At 38.8% G+C, this 27372-nt stretch overlaps 1 protein-coding gene across 25 annotated transcripts in view; it reads right to left on the bottom strand.

Moving 5' to 3' along the window:
• The window catches only part of DTNA (dystrobrevin alpha), a 356943-nt gene that overhangs the window by 167920 nt on the left and 161651 nt on the right, over nt 1-27372 (bottom strand). For 24 of the 25 annotated variants that reach the window (XM_041746612.1, XM_041746639.1, XM_041746631.1 and 21 more), the window contains exon 2: nt 14284-14413. The gene's annotated coding sequence lies outside the window, so the exon portion shown is untranslated. Of the gene's footprint in view, nt 1-14283; nt 14414-15431; nt 15514-27372 lie in introns of all 25 variants that reach the window. The other variant, XM_041746622.1, reaches the window with a different exon arrangement.

The raw sequence follows: 27372 nt of genomic DNA, 5'->3' as shown, positions 1-27372 counted from the left end.
CAACAGGCCATGGCATTCTGTTTAAAGCCTCACAGTGACATGTGAAATGGAGAAACTGGAGAAACCATTGCACAGTGGTGAACAATGAACAGGAAGGGAAGTAGCTTAGAAGTCTGTGAGGGAGGCACTTAGGCGTTTGAAAGGCTATCTGCGCATAAATATTGGTGAGCAGGTGTTCTTCATTTTTTACTGAAGGCACCACACTTTGTGTTTGCCAGGTGAGACATCAGAAAGGACTCCTGGCATAATATCAAAACCATGGCATGTAAGTAATATGAGGCAGAGAGGCATTAGCTTCTACTTTGTTCATCACAGATGAATAGCGTTTTTGGAGGATGTTAGCCACTCATGTTTGTTATACACGTAAAGACACTTTATATCCCAATGGAGACACAATTACATGTTTCTATACACACACACTGAGAAGACAGAAACTTTAGGTCATACATCAGATCCTGTGGCTTGGATCGCCCACCCACACTATGATACTTGTAGCCATTATATACAATATACAAACACTATTTGTTTTATCTATTTAGGACTTACAATATCTTTGAGAAACACTGTAGACCACTTAAAAAATGAAAGTAACCAAAAATATTTTCTAATCACTTATAACCCTACCAGCTACAATTGATATTTTTGTATTTACTGATTCATATCTGTCTCCAAGTAACTATGTAGCTTAATTTTAAAATGAATTGTTGAATGGGTGAAATAGGTGATGGAGATTGAAGAGTATACTTATGATGAGCACTAAGCCATGTATAGAATTATTGAATCACTGTACTGTATACTGGAAATGAATTTAATACTGTACATTAACTGCTGGAATTAAAATAAAAAATTTAATAAATTAAAAAAACAGAAAAATACTTCAAGAATGATAAAAATGTAAATAAAAATACAAAAATGAGAAATAAAATAAAATGGATTGTTACTTTTAAAACTGCAGCATTTTCCATATTCTAAAAGAGGTTAGAGTCTTCATAACCATCTTTGAAGAACTTTCTTTTTTTGGAATAAACTTTAATGGGCCTACTGTTTATATATAAACTAGTCTGCAAGAAATTGATAAAGGAAGAGAAATTAAGCCACTCTATGTAACAGAGAAAAACGGTCCCTTCATTATGGGTGGCATAGGTGGAGAACTGTAAGTTATTAACTGGAATGAGTAAGGATCTGGGGCCTAGATCAAGGGAGAATGGGTGCAGAAGTTCTGGACACAGCGAACTAGGTCCAAGTCATAGGGAATTCCTATCTGTAGGGGAAGCAGTTTCTAAAATATGGTGGCCAGGAGGAAATGACCAATATGGGATCCCTTCTGAAGAGTATGACTATGGCCCAAGGAATAATGATGCTGATGACTAATTTTGGGATTCTGACTTATGGTATCTCTGTTATCATCATCAAGATGTTGAAAAAGCTTTGAGAATTGCTTTAAGCATCCAGCGAGTAATTAAGTCTGTGTCCACTCTTGGAATGGGGTATGAATTAAAAAAATGCTCTCTGAGAAAGTGATATTTGAGATGGTACCTGTGCAGAATGGGGAGGAGTCTTTAGGCAAAGGGAAGAGCATGTGTGAGATCCCTGAGAGGGAAAGAGCATGATGTTTTCAAGGAACACTAGAAGAACTGTGTGGTTATAATATGCATAAAGAGTCAAGGGTCATGGCATGGAAAAGTTGGCAGAATAGGGCTTTGGAAGGACTCTAAAATTTCTCCTAAATACAGTAGGAAAGTTTTTAAGGATTTAAAATCTAATAGTGACACAATCCAACTTTTTTAAAAAAGATTTTTATTTATTCATTAGAGACACAGAGAGAGGCACAGACACAGGCAGGGGGAGAAACAGGCTCCACTCAGGGAGCCCGAGGTGGAACTTGATCCTGGGTCTCCAGGATCACACCCTGGGCTGAAGGTGGTGCTAAACTGCTGAGCCACCCGGGCTGCCCCATAATCCAATTTTTTATTTTTAAAAGAGTGTCCTGGCTATAGTGTGGAGAATGGACAGAAGAGGGACAAGTGTGTTTAAAGAGCAACCAGTCTGGGACAGGCACCTAGGTGGCTCAGCAGTTGAGCGTCTACCTTCGGCTCAGGTTGTGATCCCAGGGTCCTGGGATTAGGACCTCTGCCTCTCCCTCTGCCTATGTCTCTGCCTCTCTCTCTGTGTCTCTCATTAACAAATAAATAAAATCTTAAAAAAAAACTGTCTGAGGGCCAGGTGTTACTTCTGAACTAAAAAGCTGACAATGGAGACAGTGAGAAATGCGTACATTTGAAATATATTTTGGAGACTGAATTGACAGGACTGAGTCATAAACTGAATGAGGGAGAATGAATAAGAATAGAAGGTAAAGAAAAATCCTCAGTAGTAAATGGAGGTGCCATTTACTACAGTGCAGAAGCTGGCTGCAGGAGCATGTTGAGGGAATGCAACATGGGACAAGGCAAAGTATTGAATTTAAATGTCTCTGAGTCAGGCAGTTATGTCACATAGGCTGTGTCTCTATATGCCTGGAGCCCGAAAGATAGGGCTCAAAATAGAGATGTACAGGTGAGAGCTGGAGGTACATGAGAATTTTTTAAAGCCATGGGAAAAGGAGAACATATGTGGAGAAGTGCACCCAAGACTCCTCTCCAAGACAGAGAAGGTCAGGGAGGTAAGAAGAAATTCTTGTATGTTTCTATGGAAGCTAAATGGGAGTTTTTCAGGAAGGAAGGGGTGGCCTTTGAATTGAAAGCTGCTGAGAGGTTGAGTAAGATGAGAATGGGAAAAGCATTCATTTATTTTAGAATATGGTGATAATGACCATCTTAATAAAAACCTTTTTCATGAAAGACCACCTGGATGGCTCAGTGGTTGAGCATCTGCCTTCAGTTCAGGTTGTGATCTTGGGGTCCTGGGATCGAGTCCCGCATTGGGCTCCTCGCAGGGGCCTGCTTATGTCTCTGCTTCTCTCTGTATGTTTCTCATGAATGAATAAATAAAACCATAAAAAAACCTTTCCATGGAATGGTGAGGGACAGAAAAATAGGAGGTAAGGAAGTAGAGTCAGACTGGGTAAGCAAAAAAATTTTTTTGAGAAAATTGGATTTGTAGGGGAGCAGAGGTCGGGCAGTAAGTTAAAGGAAACATGAAATCAAGGGAATACTTCAAATATAGGAGACTGTAGAAAATACATGCTGAGAAGAGTGGTCCATTAAAGTCAGAGAGACTGATGATATGGGAAAGAAAATGGTTGATGGCATGTGCACAGCCCTAAGAGGGTAAAAGCGGACTAGATACGGAGCACATGTGGAGAAATTGCCTCTCTTGTGACAAGATGAGGGAAGAAGGGTGTAGATGAGGGTATATGTGTACATTTGGGCATGGAAAGAGGGAGTTCCTATCTAGTGGCTTCTATCATCTCAATGAAGTAAGAAGCAAGGTTGCTAGCTCAGAATGAGGAATGTGTAGAAGAATTTCGATGCGAGGGGAGAAGTAATGAGCGAGTCCTTGTGTAGATGAGGAGAATGAGCTGATTATAGAGAGAGTACTGCAAGCACATCTGATGTAGTGTACATGAGTCTAGCATGAGTCTAGCATGCTTAGTTGTGTGACTTTTTTTTTTGACAAAGCTCAGCCAAAAAGGTATGGATAAGTGAGGGTTCATCTACTTGGTTTGCTATTGCCTGGTGAATATGATGGGAAGAAAGACATGCAAGAGAGTTGAAGGTACATAAAAGGAAAGGGACCATGGAATCTAACCAGGCAAGGAAGGAACTAAGGACAAGAGGTAGTTATTTGACAGGGAGAAAGAACTAGGACAAAAAGCTTCTATACTGAACACAAAGTGTGGAGATCAGAACAAAAGATCCAGAAGGGTAGAAAGTAGTGTTTGGAGAGGGAGATATCTTGCTTGTTTTTCTGATGGTAGACATGCTTCAAAGAAGTAGATGGTTGAGGTCAAATGGAGGGATTTATTTCTGGATATGAGGAAGGTGTTGATTGGATCATCCATGCGTATACTGAAGTTATCTAGAACTAAGCACAGAAGCAGTGCCAAAGTTCTGTAGGATACAGAGCTAAACTCTTTCCTTGTGATCTGTGGCTGGGTAGATTTTGTATGGTGAGAGTTGCTGGTGGCTTTCTTCATCATTGCATTGATAGAGCCTCCTTAAGTATTAATTCAGCACCAGAGGAAAAGAGAGCTGAGAAAGGGGAAAGAAACAAGGTGCCGAGCATAACGTTTGAACTTCTGAATCTACCCTTATTTTAAGCCTAACCATTCCTATTTTGTTAAACTAGCCTGAGTGGTTGTTTTTTTTTTTTTTTAGCTTTTATTTATTTGGGAGAGAGAGAGAAAGAGCAAGCAAGCATGAGTGGGGTGGAGGGGCAGAGGGAGAGGGAGAAGCAGATTCCCTTTGAGCAGAGAGCTTGATGCGGAGCTCGATTCCAGGACCTGGAGATCATGACCTGTGCCAAACGCAGATGCTTAACCAACTGAGCCACCCAGGCACCCAAGGGTTGTTATTTTAAAGCGGCACAAGTAAGAGTTCTGTTTTAGTTCCTTCTATCTAAATGACACCAGATCTGCCAAATCTTCATTGATTCAGGAAGGATAACTAACTTGTCCTTCACAAAGTATGATATAAAGGGCACACTGTAAAAATTTTAATATTTAGGTAGCCCAGTTAGAACAGAATGGCATCATATGGATGCACTTTGGATTGTGGGCAGTGTTTTCTTCAGAAGGTATAAGGCAGGAGTTTTTTATTTGGTGGGTTGATTTCACCATCCAGCTAAATGTGCTCTTACTCTACACAATTTTCTTTTGCTTCTACATTGCTTTTTAAAACAATGAGTTTTAAAAGGGAGATAAATGTTTCAGAATCCTTAAAAACTCAACTTGAAAAAGGTAATACTGTTAGAGGCTTGAATAAAGAGTGAAAGAGGTGCCTGGGTGCCTCAGTCAGGTAAGCGTCCAACTCTTGATTTCAGCTCAGGTCATGATCTCAGGGTCATGGATTGAGCCCCATGTCAGGCTAGATGCTCAGTGTAGTGTCTACTTGAGATTCTCTCTCTCCTTCTCCTTCTGTGCCTCTTCCTCCTTGTGAGCATGTGCACACATGAACCGTCTCTCTCAAATAAATAAATATATCTTAAAATAAAAAGACTGAAATATCCCCCCCCCCCAAACTGATCAAACAAATTCATAAGCATTTGGAAAAAGCTGAGAGCGTGAGTCTTAGCAGACATTTCATTCTGTAGAAAGCATATCAAAGATGTTAGGATCTGGTCTTGTTGCTTTTTCAGTCATTCGCTTGTCCCCTATCAGACCATCGAGAAGAACATTATATTAAATGCTAATTCTCATTCTTATGATTTAATGAGCTACTTCTGAGAAAGCTACTGTTTCACCAGCCCATTAGAAACGTCTGAAATGGCTGGTGCTGAATTAAGGCTTAGGTCACCCAGCTGAAACTAATGTTAATGTTTCAGTTATTCATTTATGTTCTTCAGCCTCTTGGACACACCTCCACTGGTTACTAGGCAACCACAGCTTACTGCCTTTAGTATACATTAAGCATGAACTCTACGTGTGAGTATGGAAAGGATCTGAATATTTTAATGAGAAGGCAATCATGAGCTGAACTAGACTATTATCTTTATTATTAGGTAAACGTGGGGGACCTCACTATTTTTCAGAAAGTGGATGAATAACACTTTAGTGACAAGCCTTCACGCTTACAGGTGCAACCGTGTACACAATAGCCTCAGAGCTGGAGGATATGGAAAACCTCAAAGGAATCCTTTTGATCAGATGGAGGAAGTCCTGTTCAGAACTGTGTTTAGGATGGGAATTTACAAGCCCTGCTTCTTAGGCCCTTTTAGCTCTTTGGATTGTGGGGAGGGAAAGCCCAGGGGAGCATGGAAAGGTGTTTATATTAGGGTAGTTTTACCACTGTACTTAATGTCTGAAAATGTTTCCTGCTAAAGAGAATTCAAAGTGCTGTGGGAATGTGCCAGAGATTCGGGTGGTGGCATGCTTGGTGTTGCTCTGGTGGCACTGTTGGCCATGTAGGAGGGTATGTGAACCCAGCGGGGCTGTATTTGTGCCGGTATAAAACGGAACTTCACTGAATTGAGGTCATAAAAGGCTCATTTACAGTGGCTGAATGGGAAGAATGTAGCCTTCTCTGGAACATGATGAGGCTTTTTTATCTCCAAATGTGCCTTCTGCCGGATGCTACTACTCTGGGAAGAAATTCAACTTCAGAAGAGAAGCCATGTGATACTAGGGTTGTTCGTATGCATCAGGAAGGGATGGTATAAAAATAAGAACACTCTTAGAAAAAGACAGCCACCTTACTCATCTCTGCAGCTAGACCTGGAAGAACAATTATGGCAAGGATTTATTTGAGACTGAACACGTATCATACACACACAAACAGAAAAATTTCCAGCCCACTGTTACAGAATTGTAAAGAATGATAGGAAAGAGAGCTAAGGTATTCATCTATTTTGATCATTTGAAACTATCAGATTCACGGTATAAGATTTTGCTAAAATAAACTGTACGGATTTAAAAGTCAGGTTTTGAAAGTTACAAAAATCAATTGATGGTGGAGATTCAAGTTAAAACAGTAAACTGTCTCCCATATGAATGCACTAACATTAAAGCACTTTGTGATTAACTCTTGTAAACACATCATAATCCTCAGTTTTCGATAGGAAAGCATTGTTCCATCCATTCTCATGATGATCACAGTTTTAAAAAATCATACTTACATAAAGGTAAATAGCATCCTGCAAACTCTTCTGGGATACTAACGGGAAATCGACAGACAAAAGAGAACAGGCAGGGACCTAACCTGGGGCAATGAATAGAAGTCTTATTTTTTCTAAGCTACTATATGTTTATTTTACTCAAAGATAGGCACTGCAGTGTACATATGCTACTCATATTTTTTAAATTCTTTTTCACTCTGGAATAGTAACAAGTTATCCAAAGCAGTAGACCAAAGGCACAGGGCTGTATCTTTTTGTTTTAATATATGGGGCATTTATAGATTTTCCTATTTTACATTTCTTTTTTAAAGAAACGAGTATGTTACAGTCACACTAGTTGCCATTTTTAGCATCACATTATGCCTGTCAGCACCTGGACTATTTTGCTATTCCCATTAAAGGGCAGTTTGTGGCTTTTATGCTGGGGTTTCAGACATGCGCGTACCCGACAATAAGCAGGATGTGAGCTAGGAAGGCGTTTTGGATTTTGCTCAGCTGTATATCCAACACCTAGCAAAGCTGCTCCTGGTAGTTCTCTAAAGTACTTGATGAATAGTAAATCTACTTCTTTGTATTGTAAATAAAACCCAAATCAATTTCTTAGTCTTTCCTTACATGTAGAAAGTTCTCTTGGAGGAAAGTTAGATCACAAATATAGTAATACTGGCTAGTGTGTTGTAGGATGGACAGGAGTTAGGTGGTAGGAGACTCATACAGGTCCTAGTTGTGATTTTGCTGTTAATTTTAGAGGTAGTACTTAATCTCTCGGCCTCCACATCCTCAAATGTAAAATTAAGAGTTGCTATGGCCTCAATGTCTGCCCTGAAGTTCAAATGTTGAAGTCCTAATGCCCAATGTGATGTATCAGAATTTGGGAACTCTGGGGTTGATTAGGTCATGAGGATGGAGCCCTCATGAATAGGATTAGTGCTTTTATAAAGGAGGCCTGACAAAGCTGCCTAGCCCCTTTTACATGTGAGGATACAGAGAGAAAGTGTTTGCTTCAAACCAGGAAATGGGTCCTCACCAGAATGTGACCATGCTGGTGCCTTGATCTTGTACTTCTCAGCCTGAAGAACTATGAGAAATTAATATCCGTTCTTTATAAGCTACCCCAAAGTAGGATGCTATCTGAAATAATCATGCCTTATTTATCTCAGGCTCCCAGGTGCCTAACACAGAGCCAGGGAGTATAAGAGATGTGTTATATATTTAAAGAATAAATGAGTGAATGGTCATTATAGGTACAAATGTGGCCTAAGCATCATCAGAACTTTTCATCAGTGGAAGAAACCCTTCTGTATGGATACGGATTTTTGCAATTAAAATGAAGCCAGATATTGGTTTTTGCAAATTTTGAGTTTTATTCATGGCAGTTATTATTCTTATACATGATATTTGAATAGCGTGATTTTTAGAAAAATTCAGAACACATTTATGTACTCTTTTAAGGAGGGCTAACAGTGTCATGTCTACAGAAATTTTTTTATTTTGCATCCCAAACAAACTTTTTATAATTAGTTATAAATATTCACTTCATATATATTCTTAAGGAGAAAAAAAAGAAAAGGAGACAGAAATCCTTGCCTTCAAGAGCCCCAGCATTAGCGGTGATTCTGCATAATGGATAGCCCTAAAATTCTACCAATCGACAGTGTTAGACATCATTTCCAAGCTTATGCTCACAACAGTACATGAGGTTTTTGCATAAATAGTCTCAGAACCACAAGGTGCTGTATCTTTTAAACTCTTGTTGAACAGAAATAGTGCTAATTTTAGCATCAGCCTAAACATAAACTTATTTGCCAATGAGAAAAAAAGATCTGTAGACTTATAAATAGCTTACTCCTCAGGAAATATTTTAAATGGAAAATTTTAGCATTATCTTACATACATATTCTTCTTCTAGGATTAAATTGGAAAGCTCTTTCAGTGAGGCAGTTTGCTGCAGTGGAAAGATAGGACTTCACACGCGCATCCTGCCACTTAGCAGAAATGTGACATTGGCAAGTTACCTACGCTCTTGAGACCCTAGTTTTCTTATCGGAATAAGGACAGAAACCAGAGCTAATTTGCAAGGATATTATAAAAATTAAATAGGATAATATTTATGGAGCATCTGCTTTGGTGCTTGGCACAGTGGCACTAGATCCCCTCTGTGAGGTCTCCTGTTCCCTAAGGGAGCTTGTAATGCTGGAAGAAGTGCTATGATCTTCACCACACTGGAAGCACTCAAGCATATCTCAAAATATGACCCTCCACACTTCATTCAAAACCAAAAAAAGAGGAGACTACTGTGAGCTTGGTTCAGGGGATTCAAAGTTAAAGAAAAGACTTGGCATTTGTTCTTAATGAAAATTTTAAAGGGAAGACAGATAACGTGGGAAGTGGCATGAGGCTGTGAGAGATTGAATGAGATCCCTTTTCTTTCTATTGTCTATAATTGTTGCTGATCTCCTGGTAATGGCCCAAAGGGCTATGTGAACTCAGAGAAAGACTGATGATAACCGTTGACCCAGGAGAGGTCATTAATGACTTCACTGAAAGTCATTTGGTAGCAGCAACAGCTGTGATGGATCTTGAAGCATGACTGGGATATTGCCAGTCACTGGAGAGTGCCTATGTGCATATGGGTGAGGGGGCTTTGGAGAGGAGTATGAATGGTGGGAGAGTCCAGGCAGAAAAATCAGTGTCAGTAAAAGTAAATGCACAAACAGTATGGTTTAGAGAATGTAGATTAGATGATTCCTATGCTAGCAAAGATCAACTGATGAGGAGCAAAGGTAGGTTCTGAAACTGAAGAGGTCTGTTGTGCCTGTATTATTACCTGCTAAGGAATACATGAGACAGATTTTGTTCTGCAGGTGATGATGCAGCCAGCACTGGCTTTGAGATTGAAGTGGCCCAGGGTAATTAGATCATATTGGCTACTGTTCATTGGGCACCTGCTATGTATCAGGAACTGTGCCTTCTTGTTTTATGGATATTATTTTCTAGCCTTCATGACAAATTATACAAAAGTTTTTAGGTAAGGATCTAAGGCTCAGAGAGGTCAAGTAATTCGCTGCTTTAAATTACACATTCTTAAATGGAGCAAACGAAATAAAAGGAGGTATAGGATATTTAAAATATGAATTTCAGATTGAGCAATTAAAGCATAGGAATAATGAGACTTGAATGTAAATTAGGAAGTTGATTTAGACAGTCATGTTTTGTTTTATTTATTTATTTAAAATATTATTATTTATTTATTTATTTATTTATTTATTTATTCATGAGAGACACAGAGAGAGAAGCAGAGACATAGGCAGAGGGAGAAGCAGCCTCCCTGTGGAGAGCCTGATGCAGGACTCGATCTCAGGACCCTGGGATCACGACCTGAGCCAAAGGCAGGTACTCAACCACTGAGTCACCCAGGTGCCACTTTTTTTTGTTTTTTTGTTTTTAAAGATTTTATTTATTTATTTGAGAGAGAAAGTGAGCAAGAGAGAGAACACAAGCAGGGGGGACGGCAGAGGCAGAGGAAGAAGCAGACTCCCCACTGAGTAGAGAGCCCTTTGTGGGGCTTAATCCCAGGACCTAGAGATCATGATGTGAGCTGAATGCAGATGCTTAACTGAATGAGCCACCCAGGAGCCCCTAGATGGTCATGTTTTACAACAAAAGGAGAATAGGAACACTGAAAAGAGGGAATCTGTGGTTCAAAGTGAGGCCATTCAAGAGTAGGGTGAGAGCTCTTAATAAAGGCATGTTCTGAAATGATATAAGGTTTTTAATAATAAAAGATGTTGCTTCTGTGTTTTAAAGTTACTTGATAATTATATTACATGAGAGAGAGTGAACATAATAATTAAGTGCACAGGGTCTGAAGCCAGACTGTCTGGATTTGAATTTTTACCCCCAATTTAACTTGAGGCAGATGATTTAATCTCCCTGAGCCCAAGTTTCCTTATCTTTCAAATAAGGAGATATAATACTACCTATGTTATAGAATTGTTTAAGCATGAAATGAAGTGTATGTCTCTCTCTCTATTTTTTAAGTATATGTCTATAAGAATAGTGTTTGGCAGAAAAGAAGAATGCAGTAAGCATTAGCTATCATTGCTTTGGGCCTTAGTCTTTATTCAACAACCATTTATTTAGAAATTATCTACAGTGAACCAAGGATTGGGCCAATTTCCAGGAATACTGAGATGGATTACAGATGATTTCTGCCTTTAAACATATTTGATTTTTTCCAATATCATACTTTGTGGTTCAGCAGAAATAATACTGACTACGTCTTGTTTAAAGCACCTTCCTGAACTATTTGGGCCCCACAGATTTAAAATCTCCATTTACAGTGCTGCTCATCAATGTAAGGACTAATACCTCCACTCTGCCTACCCTTCCTCCAATATGACCTTAAGATCCATTCATCCCCAGCTATCTTTTATGGCATGTTTCCCTTGACCCACCTGGCAACATATGAACTTAGTGAGATTAGCTCAGTAGTCCCCTCCTACTTATGTGTACCACATCCTCAGAAGCTGAGTGTACATACCACTCCCTCAGGAGTCTCTGGCTTGTTACTTCATTAGACTTGTGTGTGATGTAGTATGTATTATTAATGGATGCATTTCCTTCCCTGAGAGTATTTTTTTAAAATATGACTTTATAAAGCCTTATTTCCCTAAGCTGTAGAGAAATGTTAATTATTAGAATTTTCAGTGCTGTTATCAAACCTAAGGAAGGTTCGTTTTGAGAACATCAGTGATTCACTGCATCTTAAACCACACCATAAAGCTATTCATCCCTGTGTGTCTCAATTTTGGGTTACCAAGGGATCTAAGTAATTCTGCTTGTGATGGCATTTTCACCTTGTCTGAAAGGATTCTCAATTAGGCATTGCAGATTTAACATTAACATTGTTTGAATAGACGAAAACTGTTGAGAGGAGGGACACCGTGTCCTCTTGAATGTATACACAATACATTATAATGGACAGATGAACAGTCACGATAACCTCTGAGAAAAGATTGAAAGGGAAAATGTCTACATAAATAAATGAGAAAGAAATGAAAAAAGCAAGGTACTCGCATCTAAAATAACCAAGTGATTTTATGAAAAGCTATTTGAATATAGCAAGGAAGCCCTCAGTGGGATCATTGAGATAGTGGTGAATTGTTTACCTGCCCAGAAGAGACAGACACAAAGTGGCATCTGATCACTTAGCTTTCTAATAGAGCCCGTATTTATTAAAGGAAATGTGAGCAGATCAGATCATAGGCCATCTTCAAGCAGCAAACAACTGTTACTGAAAGAGAGAGGTCAGATCCATAATCAGACAGATCTGAAGCTCCAGACTGAAATGTGAATGCAGGAATGGGAATGAGTCCCTACGAAGCAGTTCTTATCTATACTCTGTGAAATGTATTTAAAAAGTAACAATCATATTTGGTACATATCTGAGACTTTAAAAAAGATTTTATTTATTCATTTTTGAGAGAGAGAGAGAGAGAGAAAGAAAGAGAGAGAATGGGCAGGGGGGGAGGGGCAGAAGCAGACTCTGATGAGGAGAGAGCCAGATGCAGTGCTCCATCCTGGGACCCGGGGATCATGAGCTGAGCCAAAGGCAGCTGCTTAACTGACTGAGCCGCCCAGATGCCCCCATATCTGAGAATTTAAAAATCTTCCTATTAACTTGATATACAAAATAAGAATATGACAAGGATTTTGTTAATAGCAACAAATTAATGCTAATGCTTCTACACACAGCTTAGAATATAGCCTTAAATATATTATATATATTAAATTTTTTCTGGTGTAGAAAAATCAAACTTTACATTTAACCTGAAATGCATATCCTGAGAATCATTCTCCTTGGAAGACACAAGTAATCCCTGTTCACTTCTTTTTGTCTAATAGTTTAGGGAGAAATTAATGAAGGACTGTTTGGCCAATGAGAATGTAACCAAGAAAAGAGAAAATACCCTAAGTATTTAAAACAAATGGAATTTAATCTAGAGAAACAGTTGCAGGGATGATGGAAGAATTGAGAGTTAAGCAGGGGATCAACTCCGAGATCAACAGCAGCAGGAAGCCAAAGGCATGACCACCCACACATCTAACGGGAGAAAGGGAAGAGGTGATATTACTGGAGCTCAGAGTTCAAGGTTACTGAGGGAAAGTGGGAACAATGAGGTGAGTCTTGGGGGCAGAGGTGGAAGTATAGTCCAGAGGGGTCAGTCCCCAAGGAACCAGTAGAGTAGGAGCAGAGCAAGGAATGGACAAGAAGGTAAACACTGGCACAGACCAGCAGAACTGGAAAATAGAGTTAAGTAAATACGTTTCTCACCTTCATTTTCTCCTCCAGAAAATGAAGGGCAAATTGAAAATGAAGGGCAATTTGCCCTAGAAAACTAGGGCAAATTGATTTACTGATATTTTTTAAGGGCTCTAAGTTTAGCGCCTGTAACTGTGTTCACCAAACATCTTGTAAATAGATGAAATCACCATTTTAGTTCCACATACAATCTCAATAAACCAAATTTACACACCCCAAAGATTATGAGGGAACGAGCATCTTCACGTTGAAGTTAATAAAAAGTATAAAGGAAGCATTGGCGTCTTCTGCATTAGATGTAGAAAGCGGTCAATGCTATGTCAGTTGCATTGTTTTATTCAGAATTGTGAACAGAGGTTTATTCTGATGGAAATCATCGTTCTTCAAAGTAGATAATAAAACCACACTTTGAAAACTGGACTCAAGAGGAGGGGGGAAAGCCACACAATTTCCTGCACAAGACCACTCAATTTCCTCCATACCTTTCTATTCTGCTGAGGAATGACAATGGCATATTGCGAACGAACAGTAAAGCACCAATTTGTAGGCTTATGTCTTTTGTAGCATGGAAGGGTAATTATGGATGATGATGTAAAAAATATTTATCCATTATGGCCAAGCAAAACAAAGCTTGATGTGTGTGTGCTTAATCATACATGGCAGTTTAAAAACCACACCTAACCTAAACCATGTCTTACTTTAATTTAAGCAGTATAAAATCTCCTCACGGGCAGCCTTTGAAATGTTAGCCTTGTGTGGCACACATAGACTTGTTAATGATTAAACTGTCATTACCACCATCAAATTTTCCTCCAGTTTATGCCATGAAAACATAGTTTTGTCTCATTCTGGCTTATTACTCTGATGCTAAATACTTTTATATATTTAAAAAATTAGATGACCTTTAGAATAGAATGAAGTACTATGGCATTTGCTTAATAGAAACGAGGAAGGATGTCAGGGTGTCTGTATGTCATACCTCATACTCCAGGTGATTTGACACAACAACAAAATCACAAAAGGCACGTAAAAACTAAGTCTTTCACTGTGTGGCACCCCCACTAGAAGTACAGAACATTGATAACATTTAACCCCATTTTCTTTTCATGCAAAGGAGAGAAGCACTTTTAAGAGTTGAAATAGGGCAAAGTCCATCTTAAATTCTTTGTTTTAGATACACTCACCTAAAATTCAATGAAGAAACAGCATGAACTTTCCAAAACCATCTATTTTCTCTTCTTTGAAATGGCAGTTGACTATGGCATTTAGAGGCTTCCCAAGCACTTCATCCAGGGATAGGTAAATTTTATTTATCTGCAATGAGAAAGTATACTTTTATTTAGCTAAGCAACTTACACTTACACGTTTATTACAGAAATAGGAAGCCAAAATGGGCAGATCGAGAACATATGGTATATTACAAATCCCCTCATATACTAATAATCCCTTTAGTTGAATTTCTAATATTCAACTAAAAGCCTTTATTTTCATTTACTATAAGAAATGTTTATAAAAATGGATGTTTGTGCCAGAAGTCACTGTATGGGTGAGTATGGTGAGGCCCAGGCAGGTGAGGTGACTGTCCAAGATTAAGCATCTGGTTGGTAATAGACAGTGGCCTTGAACCTTGGGCTCCTGACATACCTCTTTATTTTTAGTTTATTAAAAACCCAGAAATGGGAAAATATGGAATCTCCTGTGTTTTGCAAGTAGGTAATTTTCTAGAATATTGTGTTACCATAATTTCTACCAAAGCCAAGGAAATTACAGCTGAGGTTAGAGTTAGGTTAGACCAGCATTTCCTCTAATGATTTAAGCCTGAGCAATCATAGGTAGATATCCTACAAGAGCAGACTACCCCAGAGGCAACCTGACATTATTCAATGATTTGTATGATTTATGATGTTATGTAGTAATAACATAAATAATAAATAGTTTGTAAAATTGCCTGTTAATGTTTCTTAACAAAGCTGAATGATTTTCTAATCTTTTGCCTTCTGGGAAAACTAACAGATAAGAAGTGGAAGAGAGAGGTTCTAGATGGCACTTTCCAGCAGATTCCCCAGTGGTGACCCAGGCACTCACTCACCATCTGCCATTGCTAGTCTTTCCTACCAATCTTTCTCATCCTTCCCTTGCCTCTTCCCCTCCTTACCAACACACAGACTGGATGTTACACCTTAAGTGCTGGAGAGCCTGTAGCAGCAGGGAGCTGAAGCTCAGGAAATCCCATGTTAAGATGAAGGAAAACAATGGGAAGGGATCATAGAAAATAAAGGGGAGAAGGGGTCTGATGGCTGCAGGGGTAGAAAAGGAAGGTATGGGAGCCCACCTCTACACCCCGGATGGGAGAAAGGTGCCATCTTGTCTCCAGCTCCACACCTCCACTTCCCTGACCACTGACTTCTTCAACCCTGGTTATCGAAAAGAATTACAGTAACTATTTTAGCTCTCCTGGCTTCTGGCAACCTGTGATTTTAGGTTCCTAGGGAAAGTTCTATACAATAACTCCCTCTTGTTCTAAATCAAGTTTTTAGATATGTTCATTATTGTAGGAGATTTATTTCACAGGAGTTAAAGACATTTTCACTACATAATTAACCCTTGTTCTGTGTCACCTTAGAACCCAGCCATCTTTCCCCATACTTGGATTCTAGGTACATACATGTATTTGGTATTCTTTGAATTAAATGTATTATTACAACAGTTGTACTTTCTTCTTTTTTAAAGATTTTTAAAAAATTTATTCATGAGAAACACACACACACACACACACAGAGAAAGAGAGAGAGAGAGAGAGAGAGAGAGAGAGAGAGGCAGAGACACAGGCAGAGGGAGAAGCAGGCTCCATGCAGGGAGCCCGACGTGGGACTCGATCCCCGGTCTCCAGGATCATGCCCTGGGCTGAAGGTGGCGCTAAACTGCTGAGCCACCCAGGCTGCCCACAACAGTAGTACTTTCAAACATTTTTTGTTTTCTTAAAGTACATGCTCCTTTTTTTCTTTTCAAATTGAGAGTTCAGGTAAATTAGAGCTATGCATCTGGGAATAAGTTATATCTTAAAAATATTCTCTCTTCCTCATGAATGCAGCTCTCTGAGCCCCCACATCAGGAAATAAAATGGAAATATTACACAATCTTATATACTTCTATATAAGACTATATAATGTATATTACACACATAGAGAAATTGACTTCTAGCTGTATCTGCAATAGAGAGTCACTCAAGAAATCCTTTGGTTTTGGCTTGGGGACCTCTTAGGATCATGCTGCTGGTGTTTGCTCTTCTACCTGGCAATTTGGGGGAAAATGTTTTGCATTTTTGTCTTATTTCTAGGTTCCTGGGTTATCTCAGACTTTAAGAGACAATGAGGGAGACGACGTTCAGATGGATATGCTGTGTTAAAGTACCCCATGGGTTGGCTCAGGTTGCATGACTTGACTAGATCTATGACTTCAATAAAAGTTGCAACCTGAGTGATACCTTGATTGTAAGCTAGCTTCCATGTTTGCTATTCCTTCTCCACCAACAGTGGCCCTTATTCAGCTTGTATGTCACAGGCAGTGATCAAAAGCAGATGTCGAATCTGGAAGTAGCTCTCTCCCTACCCAGCCTGGATTCTCTGCCCTGTGACTACTCCAGAGTACACAGAGCTGAGTTTCTATAATTCTTTCTACTCTGAGCCGCAGGGTGATAGTCTCCCAAAGTGCCATTGAATTAAAGGCATCCATCCTACTCTCTCCTCTTGCTGTAGCCCACTGGACACTGGCAAAGCAAAAGTCTCACATGAACACTGAGTGGGAATAAAAAACAATACCTTCCTCTCTTCAAAGTCTTATTTAAATTCTACATCAGCTACAAAGTTCTTGTTTGAATGACTTGTGACTAGAAATTAAAATTTAACATCATGAGATAAAATTAAATACTGTCCCTTTTTTTCCAGCTCCCTGAAAAGCTCCCAGTCACTGTCTGATTGGAGGTAGGAGTCAATATCTTACCACAAGAGAAAGGAATATTTTGGTCATTTGGGGTGCTCTGTTTTAGATATGGTTGGGTAGATGTGGCAGGAGGCAGATTTTTTACTTAATAAAATAAACTCCCCAAAACAGAGCACACAAAAATAGAATGGGTCACCTAAGAAAAGAGTAATTTTCAAACTAATGGTATCAATCTAACTGAGGCTCAATAATCACTTGTGGTGGTGGGATTTGGTCAAGGGCATGTATTCATTACACAAGGGTGGCATGAGTGGGCACTCTCAACTGAGATTATATAGAAGCTAGCCTGATATTAGACTGGAGTGGAGTTAATAATCACATTTTGTCCATAATTATGCCCTTACTGATCTTCCCACCTAAAATAGTACTCCTTTCTCATTCTCTACTGCTCATTCTGATATATTCTCCTGCATGGCACTTCCATTATTTCTTTATTCATTCTTTGTCACTTCACATTAGAATATAAGCTCCACAAAGGCAGTAATTTTGTTCACTACTATATCCCTGCTGCTCAGAACACTGCCTGACACATAGTAGGCCTTCAGTACTATTTAATGCATGAATAATACATACAAATTTACATATCTCTTTTCTTATAAATATTTGATCCAATTTCCTCTTTCTTACTTCTATCAGTTTTCACCATGCTGGAAACAATTTCATCACAGTTGGAAGAATTCAAAGGTTGGGACATATGGGCAGCTCAGTAGTTGAGCGTCTGCTGTTGGCTCAGGTCATGATCCCGGGGTCCTGGGATCAAGTCCTATATCACGCTCCCCGCAGGGAGCCTGCTTCCCCTCTGCCTATGTTTCTGCCTCTCTCTCTCTCTCTCTCTCTCTCATGAATAAATAAATAAAATCTTAAAGAAAAAAGAATTCAAAGGCCTTTATTCAAATTGAAAAAGTAGAGAACCCAAGTAAGTATTTTATCTACTTTCATAGTTATGTAGGAAAAAGACAGTCTACAAGTTCAAAGGCAGATTGAGGATGGCGCTCTCCAATATTTATTTGGTAGTCTTTTCTTTTTTATGTTTGGGAGACTACAGTGCTAGGAGTCTAACCTACTAGATATCAGAGGCTAGGATGGAGCCCACTTTCAGATCACTTTTAGGTGGTAGGGGGTCTTCTGTAGTATGAGAAGCAGCTGCAGGTGATGATGACCATGGACTTATAGAGGGTGCTCCAGGGAAATGCAAAGATGGAGAGCCATACTGCATTCAGAAACATATGACACTTGGTCTTTTCTGGTGTTTGACATTGCCAGTTGGCTTAAATTGTAGGGGCCACTAAAAGTTTTTGGCAGAGAATGATGAAAGACTCTTGAGAAACAATATCTAGTTGTCCAAATAATTTCTCAACAACTGAAACAGGTTCTGTTTTGCTTCTGAGTGACTCTTTGTTGTCACATTCACAAACACTAGGTTCCCATGCCAGTGCTGAGGCTGAGCTTAGGGTTCTGGCCAACCCTCTTCTGCAGACACAGCATCAGCAGATCCTCAACAACAAAGAAGATGCTGGAAGGGGAAGGAAAACAATTCTGAAAGGTGCAGCATCTTCTGGTGTAGAAAGAGGACTGAACTATGATCATAAGTTGGGGTTTTATTTTTGTCTCTATACTAACTATTGGGTAAGTGATTTACTGTTAACTGGGTTTCAGTGTTCTCATAGTAAACTGAGTATTGGTCTAGACCAATGGTGCTCAATCCCAGGGTGACCTTGGACCACCCCAGGAAATTTGGTAATGTCTGGAGGTGTCTTTGTTGTGGAGGGAAAGTAGATGCAACTGGCATCTAGGAGGTAGAGGCCAGGGATGCCACTGAACGTCGTATAAAGTAAAGGACAGCCTCAACAATAATAAAATAATTATCCAGTCCAAATGATAGTAGTGCCATTAGAACCATCCAGACCCTGGTCTAGATGGTTAAAGTCCCTCTCAGTTCCCAATATCATTCTGTAAGTTTGCCACTGGTCCCATCCAGACCTCTGAAGTTGCCCCAGGTAAGCCTAATTCCCCTTCTTGAAGCTTCCTTCAACTCTATAGACCACATTGAGCTCCTTCCTACACCTCCCAGCTCTGTTCTTAGATGCCCTCCACCCCCAGACCTTGATGTTTCACACCAGCCTTTGAGTCATGCCTTATAGCTCACGTGACCATGTAAAACTGCCAGGGATTTTCTTATCTCTCTGTAAGAACATAAGCAGCCTGAGGCCAAGGGCTGTCTTGTTTATTTCCTCCTCATCTTTAACCTGTCATCTTTCATGATGAAAAATTCTTTTTGTTAAATGTTTGTATGAGGAAATGACTGGTGGTGTAACAATTAGCAAACAGGAAGCTCAGCATTATCTTACTTGGTTCCTACATGGGTTTGTGGTATACACTTACTCAGATCATATACTTACCAGCCTACGAATGTCAATGTGCCTTAGGAATTGGCACTAACATGGATGTGGGATAGTGATCCTTGGACTAGTTTGAGAATCACCCCAAACACAATGATAGTAGGTCAGAGTCAGGGAGAACACTGTTGGGAAAGAGGCCTTTCTGGATGCTTTGAAGCTGGAGAGAGGATAGCGCTCAGGGACACTTGGGCACCCTCCCTATTCTAAGGATTTGTTCTTGTTGACACAAGAGTTCAGCTGGAGAACCAGGCAGGTCTTGGCTGTTTGTACATATTTCCTATTAAGGGCATAATAGAACGTTGCTTCAAGCTCTTAGGATAAAGAGGCTGTGGCACTGGGACAGTTTAGCTGTTCAGACCCAGTGTGGCTCCATCACAGAAGGGCAAGATCACGTAGCCTGGTGGACTCCTCCCACCAAAGGAAACCCTATTCAGACTGGCTGCATTTGTCCCTATGAAGGTTTTAAGTCTGTCCAAATAAGGAAATTAATCTAATTTCAGAGGGAGTCACATGCTTGTCATTTCCATCCCTCAGATTACAGCCTAATATGGCAGACACATGGGCTACCTTCACAATTCAAAAATGCATAGGTACCTATGCAGGGAAAATAGAGTCCCTGCCATGCTGTTGCTTCTCAGTTACCTTCATTCTTATTCCCTGTAACATGTCAGAAGACCTCGAGAGAATGTTTGAGCAACTGTAAGACAGCAAGCAGCAGGGTGTTCAGTTTCCCTCCAAATATTTCACCACTAGACAAGGATAAAACATCATACTTCATCACTCAGGCTAGAGTAAGATACAGCAGAGAGAACCACAACATTTGGACAAAATAGCTGTCAGAAGGAATGGACATATACATTCAGCAGTGAATGCAGAATTTTTTACACTGTAAAGCCAGAGGCCTGCCAACATTCAGGAACTCTTAAGGAAAAACTATGGTGACTTGCCTGTCAGCATCAGTTCAGCTGGCTATTCAGTCAACTGTTTTAAAGGGGCTCAGAAGGAAGAAGGTGGCTTATAAAGAATTTCTCAGTTTTGTTTTATGGGTGGATTTTTTTTTTCCAGAGGGAATGCCTTTGTGTTTCTTTCCATTACATCTTACTGTAAGGATAAGGCAGTTGTTTACCAGATATTTGGCTTTTAAAAAGACATCCCCCACCCTGTATGTTTAATGACTTGCACTGCACCTGGCCTGTGCTCCTCAAAGAGGGGTTCAACCATTAAGAACTCACTTGTGGGCCACAGATAATAAATAAGAATAAATAAGAAATATAAAAAAATTAGCAATATGCTGGTATTTATGAACAAACAAGTTTGATAAAAATGGATCAAGAGATGAGGCTGGAAACTTACAAAATTATTTTGGTAATCAAAGTAACTTTCTTTTTAGGAAATGTGGAGAATATAGTACATTATAGAGAAAGTTAATGTCACCCACATTACACTTTCTGGAAGCAATCCCTGTAAAGATTTTATACATTTACTTCTATATATATATATATATATATATATATATATATATATACACACATATACATACACACACATATGTATTTACGCACACATATATACACACATAATTTTTAATGAAATTGATGGATTATAAACTATAATTTTGTTTAAAGTTTTTTGTTTGTTTTACTTTTTGTATTCTATTAGTGATCTATACATATTCAGCATAAATACTCCCCCTACATTTAAAAAAAGATTTATTTATTTAGGGGCACCTGGGTGGCTCAATTGGTTAAGTGTCTGCCTTTGGCTCAGGTCATGATCCTACAGTCCTAGGAACCAGCCCCACATTGGGCTCCCCACTCAGCAGGGAGAAGGAGAGAGAAAATCTCTAAGTAGACTCTGCACTGTGTGTGGAGCCCAACGTAGGGCTCAATCTCATGACCCTGAGACCCTGATCTGAGCCAAAATCAAGAGTCGGATACTTAATATGCTGGGCCAGCCAATACTTCCCCTTTTTTGCCTATGAGATTATTTTATCAAGCTTACTAATTAAAGGATATGACATATATGAAGATATGGGACATCTGTAGTCACTAAATGATTCTTTAGTCTCTTCCAGCACTTGAACACACTCACATTCACACCAACCACGTTTCTGCTACATTTCAGGGTAAGGAAGTAGATCATCCTAAGTAGTGCTTATTTTGTTATGGAAACCACTGTTGCACAAAGCCCATGTTCCACTATATCAGATAAAGAGAAGTCATTTTCCAAGAATACAGGTTTAAAGAGAGTGATTATCTCATATTTTACCTTTTTAAAACCAATGAATGTCTTCTTTACTTAGACAAACAATCATTAAACTTAAGTATCTCCAGTTTTCCTAGATGAAAACCTCATTTTATGAATTAAGTAGAACATGCAACTAAAACAGAGTATAGGCAACAAGCACTCCATAGTGATGACTATTAAAGTCATTAAACCTTTAAACTCTCCATGTTGAAATTAATTCCAAGTAGGGCATAAATATTAACATATTTTTTGCTGCCCAGGAAAAAAGTATTTACCCAAGATCTGTCTTTTGTCTCTTGCATCACAGTGTACCTGCCAGTTTGGTCAAAAGAGAATTAAATTAAACTTGGAGAGTTGAATCAAAATGTGCCAAAGATGAATTCAATTAATTTCTAAGAAGATAACTTTTAATTAGCCACATGCAGGTATAGATTCTACTGGAATCTTCCCAAGAATACGTGACCAACAGTGTCTCACTCAGATTTTGTGTTCCTTCATTTGTTAAAGCACTGCACAATTCTAAGAGATTAATGATACAATGTGATCTGATGTAAATGTGCCTGTTTGATTTTACCATGATGTTAAAGATCAAAACAAATAGAAAAGAAGGAAGGAAGGGAGGGAGGGAGAGAGGGAGGAAGGAAGGAAGGAAGGAAGGAAGGAAGGAAGGAAGGAAGGAAAAACGAAAGAAAGAAAGGAAGAAGGAAAGAAGTGAAACTGGATAGAAGGGGAAAAAAACCGCAAAATTAAGGAAAGATTTTCTAGGACCTTAGCCAGTTACCTTAGTGACCTTAAAAAAGGAGGGGCTGGGTTGGGGCATCAATGTTTGTATGCAGAGTACCAAACCTCCCACAAATAGCCTGAATTAATTTTTTGTATTAAGCACATGGAATTCCACATTTTAAAAACATATCACTCTTCTCTAATATGCACAAAACCTAGCATAAAGCTCACGCTTATAAAACAATAGGTATGCAAATGCAGAGCTATTTGGATGCAATTCCAGTGACAAACTCTCTGGCAGGAAAACTAGATTCTTATTTATTTATTTGCTTGTAATATTTCTTGTACATCTTGTTTCCCCAGAAACAAATATTTATGTGAATAATCTGGATGGGTCTTTTCATAGACAAAGAAATACATTTTTTTTCTGGAAATCATAAAGAGAGAGAAAGATCTGATTCTGGGAATGAATGTTCAGGCTTTGTCCTTCAGTGATTATTTCTTCCTTGACTGATGGCCTTGAATATGCCATATGCTTAGTGGCCACCTGAGGGCTACTGAGAACCTGACTCACTATTTTCATCTGACTTAGAAGGGATGAATATCTTCTGTAAAAATGAAGATAAAAGATATAGCATTTAATTCAATATGAGTAAAGTGCCATGCCACTTTGAAGTGTTAAAAAAAAAAAAGGATACTCCACATCACAGTTCCTCATTTTGTTTTGAAAACCCCAAAAGCTTTTGTTTATATGTGTTAGGTCTATCAATATTTACCTATTAGAAATTGACTTAAGAATATTCATTTATTTAAAAAAAAGAATATTCATTTATTGACTTAAAGATATTTATTTATAGGGGATCCCTGGGTGGTTCAGTGGTTTAGTGCCTGCCTTCAGCCCAGGGCATGATCCTGGAGTCCCGGGATCAAGTCCCGCATCAGGCTCCCTGCATGGAGCCTGCTTCTCCCTCTGCCTATGTCTCTGCCTCTCTCTCTCTCAGTCTGTGTCTCTCATGAATTAATATATAAATATCTTTAAAAAAAACTTTTTAAAAGATTTTTTTAAAAGATCTTTATAGCTTTATTTACATAACAATGATAAACCCATTAGATATAACAAATAACACCTATTTTTAATAAAATAGTAATATTTTCCAAACAAAAAATATAGTGAGAAGTATGGCATGGTTTTATATTTCAGGAAATCTCTTTGATGTTTGGCTGAAAGAAGATAGCAGAAACCTGCCTCTGTATTTAACCTATGGCAATAAGTTGTTTCGGTTGAAGAACATGAAGAAACTCCAAAATTACAGATACACAGTTTGCAAAAGTAGTATTTGATAGTTTTTCAGATGACTGTGGATATTTTTCTTTGATATGACACTGAAACTCAGCGAGTACTTGTTTCTTAAAGGTGGGTTGCAGTGTGGAAACTGAGCCATATCAGTGAACCTTGCATAATTCATGACATTAACATTCATTATCTGTCGCAGAATTTGTACAGATTTTTTTACTCCTTTATGGTCTCATAGCATTGTCTATTTGGGAAGTATTGGCTCACTGAGTTATCCAGATCTTCCAAATGTTGATGCTCTTCATTTTCAATGATAAAAAGTCTTATTTGTTAATATCCCCATCAATCTCATCAGAAAAGGCTTTTAGGTATTGGGAAGCTGTCAAGATCACAGTGGCAGGTGCAAGCTTTCCAAAATTCTAATTTTTACTTCAAAGTTTGAATTTTATCATTGTCAGAAAACACTGTTAGTTTTCTCCGAAGTGACAGGCTCACTTCATTCATTTTCAAGGAAAACATTGCCAAATGCCATGTCTGAATAACCATAGTTTGTCTGCCAGTTGTTCTTTCGAGTAAACACGTTGTTCTATGAAAGAAGTGGCTAGTTCAGTTTGCACACCAAGCAATTTTACTTGTAGGCAATCATTGTCTCTTAGAATATTTTGAGAACTTTATGCACACTTCCCACATCCTCAAACAGAATATTAAAAAGATGTGTATTTGAGTTTCAGGATTTAATTAGATTTTTGTTGTTGTTGCTAACATTTGCTTGCTTTGTTTTTTTACTGTAAATGCATGGCACTGAAGAATATAATTACTACCAGGACATGCTGGTACAACTGCCTTGGTTGTAATAAGGTTACAGTCAGTTTTACCCACCATTACTTCTACATCATCAGTGCAAATGTCCACAAGGTAAAAAGAGCAAATAACACGTTAGAATTATTACTAAAGTAGTTTGACCTCAAGGGTTCCTTAAAGGTGTCTTGGGGACCTCACTCTGAGAACCATTGCCCTAGGAGGAAGGGAATATAGTAAGGAGGTTGAGTAAAGGCTCTGTGATTATGGACAGACTGAATCTCTGTGATATTGGGCAAGTTGCATAACCACCAAGCCCCATGTGCTACACTTCTAAAACAGGAATAATGGATCTTACTTCACAGGGTAATCCAAAGATTAAAGGAGATCACTTAGTACAGCACCTGACACATAGTAAATGCAATATTGACTATGATTACTAATATTTATATTACCACTTAAAAATACTTTATTCATTTATTTGAGAGAAAGCATGAGCTGAGGGGCAGAGGGAGGGGGGACAAGCAGACTCCCCGCTGAGCAGGGAGCCTGATGTAGGGCTCCATCCCAAGACTCTGAGATTACTACCTGAGCTGAAGTCAGACACTCAATTGACTGATCCCCCCAGGGACCCCTATTACTACTTTTTTTAAGATCAAGAAGCAATGAAGTGAGTAAATCAGAATATCTGCTGTACTTGCTGGAATTTGTTTATGCTATGCCAATCCAACTTTATTTCTACATTTCCTCTGTGGGTACAAACTGCATGCAGATATGTTTCTTTTTCCCTATATTGAGTGCAAAGATTTGTCCTTCATATACTGGTTTTGCAAATCCTTGTGTAGTTAGTCATGAGAGATATTTCTTGGAGTCCGTGGTGATAAATGAGAGATGGTCTTTTGACTGAAACCCACGATCCACCAATCCCTTATCATATGTGGGAAGCAGATATTGCCAATGCTTTACACTATGATCAGAAAGCTAGATCACAAGGTGTTAAAAAGACCCCTTTTGCCTAAGACTGAGACTAAACACTTGAGAAATCTTTCCTAGAATGTTTATACCCTTGCCAAAATCTCAGTCCTTTAGATTTTACCACTTTGTGGAGAAAACTGAATTCAAGGAAAATAGACACTAAAGAGAAAAGGGAACAAGCGGGTACTTGCTTCAACAAAGGGCAAGGAATGTGTGTGTTTGTTTGTATGTCTGTGCGCTCGCGCACGCGCGTGCATGAGTGCATATGTGTGCACAAGTGCATGTGGATCTTGTACTCTCACAAACAGTAATTTGGCAGAGACTGAGTACTGGAAAACTCTAAGCTGACAGCCCCATATAACTGATAGAAATGGGGAATAGGTGGGTATAAGGCAAAGAGACCCAGGCACAGTGTGCCTGCATATTTTATCTCTATGTATATTTTGTACTACCTCAGAGAAATATGCTCTCTCTTACTTTCCTTGAAATTATAAGAGATTCACTTGGTCTATTTTTTTTTACCACTTTTGATAGTGACCTGAGTTAAAAAAAAACCCAAAGGGCAAAGCTGTTTACAACAAGAAGACAACGATGCAAGCTTATTTATACATGATATTTGGTTTCAGTGTTGGGAAAAATAAAAGAGTGGTAGTGATGGAGTTGAAGTGAAGACTGTGTTCCCTATATAAGGACAGCACCTCCCTCTGGCTGTACCACGTAGAAGCATGAATCCACAATAGCTACAATGTCCTATTTTCACGTTCAGGATGGAAATCTGGATTTTTACATTAAATATTCAAATTTATAAAATGTTGCCTCAAACTGGATAGGACAAACAAATAATGTTTGCAGGGTTTGCAAGCTGCCAAATTTTAGGTTTCTCCTAAGATACAATTATATTTCTCTTCCACCTCATGGGCCAATAAACTTGGTATTTGACTCACTTCCATCACTACTCATTGAGGGTTCAGAGGTGGAAACAGAAGATAGAGAGGAGCCTTGATCTCCCTCCAGTGGTGAGAAAGTGCCAAAACAACTAGCTGAACACAGTTCAGCTCACATGTGAAACTCATTAAAATCAGCAAAGCTGATTCTGGCTATTCCGTGTGAGATGTGAATCTTATAGTAATTTTAATGTTGGTGCAGATTAGACTGTATAGACATGAATAGATGAGTCTAGTGTAAAGGATCACCTTACCCACTAGCCAGAGGAGAATATGGCTAATTTGATCCCTGTTTTAAGTATTTAATAGTAGCGTAGTCCTTATTAATTAATGGAGAATATCTTATATCCCTTTGTTTAGAAACTTAACCTGAGGAGAACATTCTTAGGGTGGATAATGGGATACATTGTGCAATTCTAAAAAAAATTAAATAGAATGTTAAATAGGTCAATAGTAAAGAGCTAATAAAGATTCTTGAGAAAGTTGTAAAACATATCCCGCGACAGCCTTGTTTCATTTGGATACCCATGTTGTTTTAGAACACCATTCCCAAGAATTATATGCCTGTAGTTCAAATGTCAGCTTTCAAGGATGATTCCCTCTGAAGACTCATTTCCTTGCTGTTTTGCCCTCCTTGACACACTCAGATAATTTAATGAACTGAAGTACAATTGCTTTTAGAAGCTCAATACTTCATTATACTTTTGTTTTAAAAACAGTTTTTGAGTTGAGAGTATGTCAGCAAAACCAACCAAAAGAATGTGGATGTTGTTACAAGGTCAGCTTTTCAGAAGCTGTAGGCAGGCGCTATTGGCATTCTGTCCAACAATCACCATGGGCAGCAGAGCCTTTCACAGGCAATGAGTCAGCAGCTCTGACAACACTAAATACGGT

This window comes from Vulpes lagopus, chromosome 1 (genome assembly GCF_018345385.1).
Source record: "Vulpes lagopus strain Blue_001 chromosome 1, ASM1834538v1, whole genome shotgun sequence".
In the NCBI taxonomy this organism is placed as follows: Eukaryota; Metazoa; Chordata; class Mammalia; order Carnivora; family Canidae; genus Vulpes; species Vulpes lagopus.
The sequence above is the reverse complement of the archived record's forward strand: the minus strand, read 5'-3'. Positions and strand labels throughout refer to the sequence as shown.